The 12,673-nt window shown below is 39.1% G+C and overlaps 1 protein-coding gene across 3 annotated transcripts in view; it reads left to right on the top strand.

The window, feature by feature from the left end:
• The window catches only part of erbb4b (erb-b2 receptor tyrosine kinase 4b), a 309,821-nt gene that overhangs the window by 181,558 nt on the left and 115,590 nt on the right, over positions 1-12,673 (top strand). The gene's annotated exons all lie outside the window — the stretch shown is intronic.

The following is a 12,673-nucleotide window of genomic DNA, read 5'->3' on the forward strand; positions in this document are numbered from 1 at the left end:
TTGCACGTTTGAATTGTTCCCTCTTGTTCCAACAGGAAACACAGAAGAGCCCAAGCATGTATGTCTCCTTGAGTATGTGTGTTGGGATTTCATTTGCTCTGTAGATTATGTAAATTACCATGTGTGCCAGTGCGACTTGGACTTTGCTGTACTTACACCGCAAAGTCCATACAATAGTATACCTCCAAAGGACAAATAAGTAAATTATTTCACTAGAGAAGCACACTGTTGATTAAACGGGTCTCTTTTTTCTTTAAAAAAACAAAACAAAACACAAAAGCTATGTACGTTTTGGTCAATGAAAATATTACAAATCCTATCAATTCTGTAAGTATTTTGTATTAATTATGCCTGTCCTGATTAGGTGAGCACTGCTTTGTCATAGTGTACAAAATTCAGAGATAAAGTAAATATATGTGTGGATACATATAAATCAGTCAAGAGCTTCATACTTTTAAAGATTTAAAAGTTCCAGTTTATACTGTATCTACTTCATTGTCTTTCTTTCTATGTTTCTGAAAATTCAAAACAATCACATGGTGCTCATCATGCTCAGTTTCTGTCACTGACTGGCTGTCATTATGGCTTTACCATGTCAGTTCACGGCTGTGCAAACTTGACACACAGTTTTTACTTTGACCAGACAGAGTTTCTGACAGGCCTTTGATGTCAGAGGCACTCAGTGCTCATCTCAGAGGAGGAACAAAATGAGTAAGAAAGCAAATAAAATAGGAGCTGACTGGCAGCTCCGTGGGTCTCCGACGTAACTAAGGAAAATGTCACTTTTTATCAACCTAGTTACAAGGTCTAAATGGACACCTGTGGACTGATGATGAAATGTTTTTACTCTTAAAGACGCGAGATGGTTGATATTCATAGAAAGCAATCCTAAAATCACACAGAAAATATTGTTTCTTGTTAACTTTTTTAAAGTGTTTATTTTGTAACCATTGACAGTGTAAACAGTTTTTTTTTTCATTAAATTTTATGTTGACATGTTAAAAAAGAAATCAGAAACCTATATTGGACTTTAAGCGTTTGATAGCGTATAAACCTCGAGTCTTTCAGAATATCCTACATCCTGGTAACATATAAAGTACACATTTAAACAGCTGGATAAAAGGTGTTACATTTTTATTAAAAATTCTTAATGTGAATTTAAAAGACACTGCTGTCACACCTAAATTTAATATCTTACACTAGTGCCAGCACACACATAAACACACATATTACCCTCGGACCTGACAAGTTCGCCCCTTTCTCCCCTGGCTGTTTAATAATTAATATGCTTATTTTTGTCTCTAAGGCCAAAGCCTTGGGTAAGTGGAACAGCTATTGATGGGGGCAGTGGTGGGTAATGGGACATGAAAAAGACTTTTTTGTCCATCTCACTTTTCCACACAGATATGATGGGTGTTAATACATGCATCACCAGCCATGGCTTCACTAAATATTTAAATTTTAATTGTTTCTGTCTGTGGTACATGCTTTTTTTTCACCAGTGGTATTCTTTGTTAAAGCTCTGGATCAGTCTTCGCAATCTTCCAGATTGTCCTATTCATATTAAGTGGGACCTATTCTATTTTCCAATACAAAGAGGTCACTTTGGTCAGGATTGTGCATATGGCAAGATCCAACACAATCATGCTCTTTGAATATGATGGCTGGCATCAGACATAAAACAGTAGGAAATCCTAGTGGTTATTAAAATATGTTAAGTGGCCTCACTATCTTGAGACTTTAGAGACAAAGGCACTCAAAGGTTAATTTGTGCAAGACGGTACATATTAAAAGTAAGCTTCATTAGTGACTGGATCAGTGCATCTCAGTCATCCATGATCTTAGCTTTTATTGGTTCTTTGTCTTTATTAAACTTGTTCTATGTTCTTCTTCTTTTAACCCTCTGGGCTCCAGGGTATAATTGGCCGTTTTTGACTACTTTTGATTTTACCTCTATATTTCACCTTTAAAATGTGTTTTTCTTGCCTTGTTTGGTATCATTATTTTCAGCACAACCACAAATATTTGAGTTATTTTTTCATTTTGGTATACTGTGGAGGTATGTAATAACAACAGGAGAGGTCTCAGTGTCTCACACCAACTATATTAACTGACTCTCAGAACTTCACATACAGTAAGCGCCAAAATCTCCACCCCAGCACTTCCCTTCAACTTGGGTGTGAGTGGAGCCACCTGGTGGTCCGCCACACATACCCCCCCTGAACACACAGTTAGGTCTCTATTCAGTCCAGGACCCTGTGCCTAAGCAAACGGCCCGAACGACTGAACCTGGGAGGGAGAGAGCAGGCAGAGGAAGGTCCATCCTGTGAACGAGGCTGGTGAAGGCAAGCAGGAAAGGCAGAAGGAGGCTCAAACGCCGGTGGTCCGGGGGTAGTCCTGGGGGGAAAACCAGAGTCTGTCAACCCCATCGAAGGAGGGCGGCCACGGCGAGGGGCCTGGGCCGGCACTACATTACTGTCCGGAAGAACATGTGCAGGTTTAAGTCTGTCAACACACAGAGTCTCCGTTCGACCCCCAAAATCCAAAACAAAATGTTTCTGGCCCGGTTCGATAACCCTGAATGGGCCGTCATACAGCGGCCGCAGCGGTGTCCTGTGGGCATCGTGCCTGACAAAAACAAACTTAGCAGTCTCTAAAGTCTTTGCAACAAAAGTGTCAGGCACGCAATGGTGCACCGGACCAGGAACCCGAAGCGAGTGCAAAAGCGGGTTGAGAGATAGCACCGATGGATCGAAGCAGGGAGGAGGATTTTCGGGCAGGAATTCTCCAGGCACGCGGAGGGGCTGACCAAACACTAGCTCAGCTGGGGAAGCGTTGAGATCCTCCTAAACCGCAGAGCGCAGCCCAAGCAAAACGGGAGGCGGTCAACCCAATTGCCATCCTTTAAGGAGGCACGAAAAGCAGCCTTAAGCGACCGGTGGAACCGTTCACACATCCCATTAGCTTGCGGGTTGTATGCGGTTGTGCGGTGGACTTTAGCCCCCAGTCCATCAGCCATGGCCGACCAAAGCTCGGAAATGAACTGGGGGCCTCTGTCTGACGTAATGTCCGCGGGTGGGCCGAAACGCGAGACCCAGGTTGACAAAAACGCCTTGGCCACCACTGCTGCGGTAGTGGACGCCAGGGGGACTGCCTCCGGCCACCTGGTGGTCTGGTCAACAACAGTCAAAAGGTGCGTAAAACCTTGTGACTGCGGCAGAGGACCCACCAGATTGACATGCACATGATCGAAACGTTTGCCGGGTATGAAGAACTGCTCCAGGGGCGCCTTGGTGTGTTTATGAATCTTCGCACGCTGGCAGGGAATGCACGCCGACACCCATTTCTTAACAGATTTGCGAAGGCCTGGCCAAAGAAATTTAGAGCTGACCAGTTTAACAGAGGCCTGGACCCCCGGATGAGAGAGAGCATGTACCAAGTCAAAAACTTGACGACGCCAGGAAACGGGAACCACTGGGCGAGGGCAGCTGGTGGAAACGTCACAGACGAGGAGGGACCACCGTCCTGCACGGGTCTGGCTTCCAGGCCGGAGCTGGCTTTGTCGTTGAGCCTTAGGATGTTCGCTACAGGGGTCACCAATGTGGAGGTATGTAATAACGACAGGAGAGGTCTCAGTGTCTCACTCCAACTTTATTAACTGACTCTCAGAACTTCACATACAGTAAGCGCCAAAAATCTCCACCCCAGCACTTCCCTTCAACTTGGGTGTCAGTGGAGCCACCTGGTGGTTCGCCACAATACTATATTAGCACAGTTGATCTAAATTCAGACAAAAAATTAAAAATCCAAGTAGAAAAAAGTTATATTTTTTACTGTAAAACCCACAAACATGTTTAACGAATCATTTTCATAACTTGAAATGCAAATAGAAATGGTACATTTCTAAAAATTGTGCACAAGTTTTGCAAACAACAAAGTTACATGGTACTATTTACCTAAAAATGCAGCCAAGGCCTCAGGCATTTTTTATATAACCATTTAAATCTATTTACAGAACAATTAGGTGTGCTGCATCAAATAAGAAGGCACACAAATTATTTGTGCCACTCCAAAAAATGTAGTTTGTGTTCAGTATAAGACAGAGGAGAACACCACAGGCCTAAACCCTGCAGGTCTGACAGCAGGAGGTGCATCAGTCCAGTTTTCCATGTGGGAACAGCGTTTACAATCTGCCTTTGACGGCTTTTTTAGAGCAAATGTGAAATTCAGCAGTGTAACTGACACACAATACAAGACAATAACTACACAACACACTAACTACAGCCTCCAAACACGCTAAACGTCACTAATGTCTCACATATGAAAACTCGCTTTCTCCCTGTCTTTCGCTCCCCCGCTTTCAGTCGCGGGTGTCACTCCTAAAAACTTCCCCTTCTCCCTAAACAACCAAATGTCACATGTTGCCTTATCATTTTTTTGATTGGCTGACATGGTAAACTCTAACACCAATAGGGAAGGGGTGTTTTTTCTTTTTCTTTTTTCACTCGCAAAGTGTTTGCTAGCGCTGTCTGTAGAGAACGCCGTTTTTACCGTTCTTCCCGCTGTAAACGCCAGTTTTGTTCAGAAAAAAACATCGGGTGTATTTTTTATCATAACTCTGGTTTTACGTGGCCCATCGACACAATTCAAAAACTGGTATATAGTTTGAAGTCTGCACTTTCGTGCTGCATCTTGTAGCTGTGTCGTCTTAAATTGGTCATGTAATTTTGATGCGCTGGCCCCAGAGGGTTATAGTTCAATTCCAGACAATAAAGTGGTAAAACTGGAAAATCTCACACTATATAATACAATTAGACAATATGAATGCAGAATGCAGTAGATGTCCTTCATTTTTAACCCTTAAGGACCCACAGTGACACTGGTGTCACTGCCTCTTTACACTTAGAGACTTGGTTATATATGATTCATTTGATATAAGACCCCCGTAATTTTCATGAAAGTAGAAATAGGTCTGGGCTCTTAAGGGTTAAAAGAAGCTAGACATACATTATTTAATCATTTTTTTACCCTTGATGCTCCTGCTCAAAAAGTTAAAAATCTATATATGAACCCATTTCTGAAAAAGTTGGGATGCTGCATGCCAAAGAAACAAAAAAAAATTCTTTATTATGAATTTAATGGCAGCAACATGTCTCAATAGGGTTGGGACAGGGGCAACAAAAGGCTAGAAAAATTGGGTGGTACTAAAAAGAAACAGCTTGAAGGACATTTTGCACCTAATTATGTTAACTGTGTAAAGGTCAGTACTGAGTAAAAATGAGCATTTTAGGCAGAGTTTCTCAAACGTAAAGATGGGCAGACGTTTGCTAATCTGCAACAAACTATGTCGCTAAACCACCTGACATATTATCAGTGGTCACTTGAAAATCCTGCATTTCAGATGGTATCAAGGTGTATAAGTGCCTATGGAATTACCGTTTGGAAATTCACCATTACAGCTGAAAGGTATATAAAGGTTTTAATGCAACATGTGTTCTCATCCAAACAAGAGAATTGAATTAATCTGTTTCAACAGCACAGCAGAAGAGGCCAAGTGCTGAACTGACCTGCTTCAATCCAGACTTTTCACCAATTGAAAAAAATTGGCATGTTATAAAATGAAAAATATAACAAAGAAGAAGCTTAAATAGTAAGTTCAGCAATTGGTTTGAGTTCCCAGATTATAGACTGTTATTAAAAGAAGGGATTCTACACAATGATAAACTTGACCTTATCCCAACATTTTTGAGACATGTCACAATGAAATTTGAAATTAGGTAATATTTTTAATGAGATTCTGTGCAGATCAATTCTGTTTTTATTTGGATTTTACACTTTATTGGAATTTTGTTTGGATATTTACAGTGCATGGGGTTTTGAAACATGGCCTTGTAATTTGAAAACATCTGTAGTGTGTCTTTTAATGGGACGATATCTCTGTTTGTCTCTTTTGTATGCATTCTAAGAAAGAGATCTGCTCAAAAAAGAGCTAGTTAAGCAAACAACCAAGGCAAAGCAGCAATCGTTTTAGTGTTCTAAAGGATCATATTCAAAAGACCTAACTGTTACTGAGAGGAAGAAAGCATTATACTTATTAAATATGGGGATGATGGCACATATTTCAGATAATCTCTCCTGGAAGGCAGTCATGGTGTGTATACAACATGGTTGTGTACACACTAAGTGCCAAAAATAGCTGTGTAGTGAGAAGAGAGCTTGATAGAGAAGTTCAAACCCTGCCTTCTTTCTCACTTCAGTATGCTTGGCTACTGACTGTGTTAAGTGGGTGTGAATATTGTAAGTTTTGGAAAAGTTATATGAAATCTTACTCAGTTCAAAACTAACTCACCTTTGCTGAATTTGCCAGTTGTTCTCATGAATCTTTTGGTGTCTTATTACTTGCTAATAGCAAGACCTTCTTTTTTTACCTGTTTGTGTCAGATCAGTGCTGACTAGCTGAACCTTACTAACCAAAAGGACAAAAAAGAATATATTAAGTTAATACGTTTTGATTATGTGCTTTCAAATTGCTTAATCCCTTGGCTATAAGTCTACTGAGTCTTGATGTACAGATAATGCTCACTGCATATTTGAGGTGTGTAAACAAAGTAGCAGCCATGGTCTGCAGTGTGTTACTCACTATCTCTCATTTGACTTGAAAAAACAAGGTCTCGGTAACGTGTTGTTGCCTTAGCAAATCATGCACTGACTAAAGTCAGCTTCCTCTGGGTAAAACCAACATACTTGGTATGCTTGTGGTACATACCCGTTCTCTCTTCTCAGTCTCTCCATCTTTCCTTCTCTTTTTCTTTTCCCCTCTCAGACCCTGGTTTGTTTTGTCCATTCCAGAGCAGAGAGCGTGGCTCATTTTAATTCAGCTGGCAGGCTGATCACACATCAGCCTTGATAAGCTAAGTGGCCCTCAGCAGCAGCAATTGAAGGTCCTTTTACTCTTTTTTAATTACTTGCTTGTATGTTCCCTTGATAATATTTTCAACCTTTATTTATTTCTTTATTTTCTATATATATTTTTTTATCTAGTTCCTAATTTTTTTTCTTGGTTTTGTCTTCTTTGCTTGTAGATGTGTCTTATCTCGAAGTATTGAAATATGATTTTTCTCCGCTTCCTTTCTGCTCTTCTCCTTCTATCCATAAAGCTCAGATTATGAGGGCTTATCACAGTTCAAGTTGTAAATAAGGAAGGCTGCAACCCCACACCCCCTAACAATTCTGTCATGATTTTATTTTATTTTTTTCCTCTTCTTGTGTTTCAGCAGATGCTTTGCCTTGCTCGGGTATAATACTATAATCCCTAAATCTCAGCCATTTTTCATAAAGACTCATAGGAAACAATTTCATGAAGGATGGGCCAAATTTAATCAGCAGCCTGTGAATGCAATTATCTTGGTGAATGAGAGGCGTAGGTTTGGGGGATGGGACCTTGGGCAACACCCCAATGACATTTACTATACATCAGAAAAGAGCTTAACATTTCTCCTTTAGGGTGACACAAAGAATAAAATGGAATCATTTAAGTACTAACATATATATTAACATATATATTTTATATATACATATATTACGCTTAAAAGTGGGAGTTGAAGTCAGTTAGAACAATGGAACAATATTACATCACCATAAATTAATTAAAAATTCAATGTGATAGGCATATGTAATGCATCATAATATCAAATACGTTTATTCTTTATGTGCTGGAGCCCAATTTTGAGTCCAGCTGACTCATACTCACTAAAAAGTAACAAAGTAACATTGCTCTGTGTTCCTGCCTGCAGATAATAAAGTATCCTTTGATTTTATTTTTTTTTTCCTTTTTTTATTTCAAATCGGCATATGTCAATAAAGTTGTGGTTGTGGTACTTTAGCATCTACCTAGCATTACAGAAGGGGAGGTAAAACAAACATATATTGTAAAAACATTCTTTGTTCCTTTTTTTATATGACAGTTCATTTTAAATGTGACCTTTTCTAACAAACTCAACAGTTATTACCTAACAAAAAAGCTGTTTCTGTGCTAGCTACCAGTAGCATTGTTGATCTATTTACAGGAAAATGTATGCTAACTTGACTAGCAAAGATGACCAACAAGGACAAAAGAGAAATACATTATTAGGGACTTGGCAAGTGACATTTGGAATGTTTGGAATGCTTTCTGACATGTGTTGTCATAATTAATTTTAGATTTGTCTAAATTTGTGGGTCTGTATGCACATTGTTGCTGAAGTTGTCTGGGTATGTCATAATGTTTAAAGGTTGTGTGAATAGTAAAGAATTTAATTAAGCACACCCAAGTGTAACTGTACGCACTCTTAAGACTGTAACTCATAGAAAGACAGTCTTTCCCAGTCTTTAACATATTCCCCTTTTCTTGGCTTAAATCTCAGTTTTTTCTCTTATTTTTCTCTATTATCAGTCGAGCTGTGTGAGATGCACATACACATACACAGTGCCCACGCTGCTGCTCCTGACAGCATGTTCAGAGACAGTCAAATCCCACCACTGCCATCTCTCTGTTGTAGCTCTCATGAAGCACCATGTAGTCAAATTAATGCAGTTGTTCTTTTCAGGTCAATAGTTAAACACATAAAAGTGCAATTGCATTTGAATGGGTACCACCATTTTGCTTGGGGACTGCATTAACAGTGTTAAAATTGCATGCAATTCCTGTGGGAGGTGCTCCATCTACAGACCTCATAGAAAATCTAAAGTTTGTGATGCATGATGTGATGCCCTTCACACTATGGAAGCCGTATTAAACAAGTGTTATTTTAATGTGGTAGTGAATGGCTTTATTACATTTCTAAGAACTCAGATGTTGACCAGATGCTTGAGTGCTACAGTAGTTATCCCTACAGTGTATAAAAGTATGCATTTTTCATATCTCCGTGAGCATTCATTCTGAAGCTAAAGTTAAGCCATGGTCTCTTGCTTACTGGTGGAGGTTATATCTTAGGATACTGAAATTTGGTGTGTCAGTACTGATAAATAACGATTAATGATTTTGGTTAGAAATGTGTATTGGTAATTCACTGTGATATTCATAGGGATGCTAATTTTCACAGGCAAAAGATAAATTTTTAAAAATTCACTTGAAGAAACTGAACAGCCGACTCCTCCTTTATGTTGAACAAGACTTAACAGCCACCCACTCTTTACTAAAGGTTGCTATGTTCCTCTAAACATTACAGAAAATATTTTTAAAAATCTTTATATTTACTCTTAAGTTACAAAGATACTGTATAATACAAGACTATGGAAGAATATGTTATAATGGTATGATCTCTTTCATTTGGTCCATGATGCTATTAGAAGCATGAATGTTCCACTGTAACCTCTCTCCTGCAGGGACAAATCCCTCTCAACAAGTGTTGTGTGGAAAAAACATGTACACAGTAAATTTATTTTCTCTTTCTTCTTCTGCTCTTGTATGTGAATATCTACACAATTATACAAATGAATGCACTAAAGCAAGAAAAACATTGCATTTCGCTCTCACGAAAACAGACTATGCGGATAAACTACATTTCTGCATCCTCACTGCATATCATTGACAACACTGGGGACTGTAGGGCATGGATGGTGGCAGCAGATGATGGATTGGAGGGTAGATCACCTATTTGTAGAGCAAATGCAAAGATTTGCTGTCCTGACATCTACTGTCGGCAAGCAAGTGGCTCAAAGCACAGTGATTGACACAGCACTGGGTGGCAGCATGAGCAGTGTCTTAAAACCAGACACAATTTTGCTTTTGTGTGTGTGTTTTTTTAGTTATACAGTTTGTACCAGACTGTAAACATGCTTATTTCTGCTAGAAAGCTAAGATTCTAATGATGGGGAGTTTTCACATTTAGCATCAGCACCAAGTGGCAGTTCCAGAAACTACTTTCTCTTTTTTTTTTTTTTTGCACTTTCTTGATTCCTTTTTCAGCTGTGGCAGTTGATAATACATCATATCACAATGGCAGTTTTTTTATTTTTTACTTTAATAGTGTGTATGTGTTACTCCTTATTATGTTTTTACACTTAAAAATTGAAAATTAGCCCTCAAAAACTGTATAATAACAATAACTTTATAGTAACACACAATAAAAAAAAAACTAAGAAAAAAATGGTATTTTTCACAACCTGCACTGTTTAATAATTGTATGATTTTTATTGCATTCCATGGTACATGTTGTTGTTAGATGTTTTTGATACCATTGCCATCTCTTTTATTCTTTAGCATTCCTAAACCAGTTACTGAATATATATTTTATTTCTTCTAACGGCAGATCTGTGAATGGTGACACAGTATAAGTGGAATTAGATAAACTGTGCTGTGCCATTCTCTACGCTTTACCTGCGAAGCATCCATTTCTCTTAGATTGATTGAAAATGAAACTATGATTGATGCGTAAAAGAAATTGCAAGGGGACAGCTGAGTAGCACTGACATTCCCCACCCGCCCCTGCTCTTGCACAAAGATTGAAATTAGTGACCTTTTGATAAAGCAAACTGGTAATTTAATTGATGCTGAAGCCATGCGATGAGGACCTCATTAATAGCAAGCATGAGCCATATTTGTAAATGTTTATATATGTCAAGGGCTTTTGAGCATGCTCTTTCTGTTTGTGTTTGTGTGCCTGTATGTGTATACTGCATGCCATATCTCATCTCTTATTTTGCTGCATTGCTGCCAATCCATCTCAGGAATGCATCCTAGCAACTAATACTTCTGTTGTGGTGTCCAGCAGAATGTGTGCCTGAGCATTTAACCTTGTTGACCCAGAATGCATCCTGATCTTCCCGCAGAGTTTCTCCCTACTGTTTTGATGAGCTGATAGCAACAATCGCCTGAAACCAAGCTGAAGCTCTCAGAGTCAATAAGACAATATGTTGGAGACCCAGGGCTAAATCCCCAGTTCCACTGCTATAGGATAGAGGAAACACCTTTATCTTTTTGATTGAATACCTATCTATCTACTGTAATAGCCTGACTGTTTGAGTGTCTTCCTGAGTCTCTGGGTACCTGTCTATATTTCTAACTACTCTCTAGCTTACTGCGGTTGCTCTATTAAACAAGGGTGTTTCTCTTCCTGACACTAAAAGACAGCACAAAGTGAGACTGAAGTTAAGAATCGCAGTAAATCTGTTTCCTTGATTGGGCTGATTCAACACATGGATTTTCTTAAGTGTACAGAAAAAAGTAAAGGTATACGATAATGTAATTCTCCAACATTACAGAAGCTCGGCCAGATTTATGGGGTTTTTGTTGTCCTACATATGTCTTCATTAAGTTGTTCACTCTGCACCAATTAATTCAGCCTTACGCACTCATTAATGTGCCTTTTTTTCTGATGATTGGTTTGCTTTTTGCCCCCCAGTCTTAATCAAACTCATCCCCACACTGCAATAAAGGGAAGAAAAAGAGAGAGAAAGCACTTAACATCATTTTGCAATTACCAGGATACATTTGTGCTGCCTGGAATATCATATTGTTTTTCTGCAATGGTTATGCAGCCTGATACTGAAGATTGCTGCACCTTTTGAAGCCTGCAGTCACACAGAGATGCTTGGAGTTGCTCTCGGGACAAGGCTGGAGGTGATTTTGGGGGGGGGTTGCATTTCAGAAATATGAGTAGTAGCTACATGAGCAAACTAATTAAGACATTTTCTCTACCCACCAAACAATCAACAACAGAATTTAACCATTGATCTTCCCATGGCTACCAGCTGCACAGCTAGAAAATATGCAAGCCAAGCATGTATTTCTAATAAAACTAAAGCCTGCATGAGAAGGGAATGCTATTGTAATTATTATGTAATATTTGTTTGTTAATTGTTCATATCTTGATGAGGAAGGCCATGAAATATCCTGATGAGAAATACTAAAACTGTCTTGGGCAAAGCGCCCTCAGGGAGCGAATTACAGTAAACTACAATCTAAATTCATGAACATGTCATGTCAAACTATTAATACATGTTTTGTATGCGTAGCGCATGTCTAAATGCATCACGAGTGAAAAGAATTAGACAACGCGTTAGACAGTCAGGGGAGCCACTTGTGAGATTTACACATAGTGTTTGGGAGCACGACTGTTACATCCGTCCAGCTGATATTCGTCGAAGGTTACACGCACATGGATTACCAAATATGTTTTGTCTTGTTTCATTGTTGTTGTTTTCTTTAGATAGATCACCACCACTACAAAGTGATAATAATGATGTATTTTTATTTTGTAAGATTGGTAAACTTTAAATCTTTATAATGATAATTATATATACATATTTTTCATAACCGATGTATAATTTGATGTATACATTTGATACATGTTGGCTAACAAACCAGCCAGGATGAAGATGAATACACAGAAAAAATACATGTATCTCGCTAAACTGCGGTTCAAATTGTTCTATTGTGTAAACTATTTGAATTTGAGACATGGCCTCCTCCTGGTCGAGCGATATCGCTTATGTGGTGAGAAGCAGGATTAAATTCTTCCCTAACTCCCAGCACACATGCAGATAGATGGGGGTGGGGTGGTGGTGGCTGGGGTTGTGGGGTGGGGAATCTGTGTAGGTAATACCACTGCCACCTATTATCCAATGATTATTATTTATATGAGCCTTTGTGGGATGATATTGTATTTGGCTCGTTCTGTGTGGAGCTGGTGGG

The sequence above is a fragment of the Neolamprologus brichardi genome, chromosome 16, assembly GCF_056152115.1.
Source record: "Neolamprologus brichardi isolate AB-2024 chromosome 16, ASM5615211v1, whole genome shotgun sequence".
Lineage (NCBI taxonomy): Eukaryota > Metazoa > Chordata > Actinopteri > Cichliformes > Cichlidae > Neolamprologus > Neolamprologus brichardi.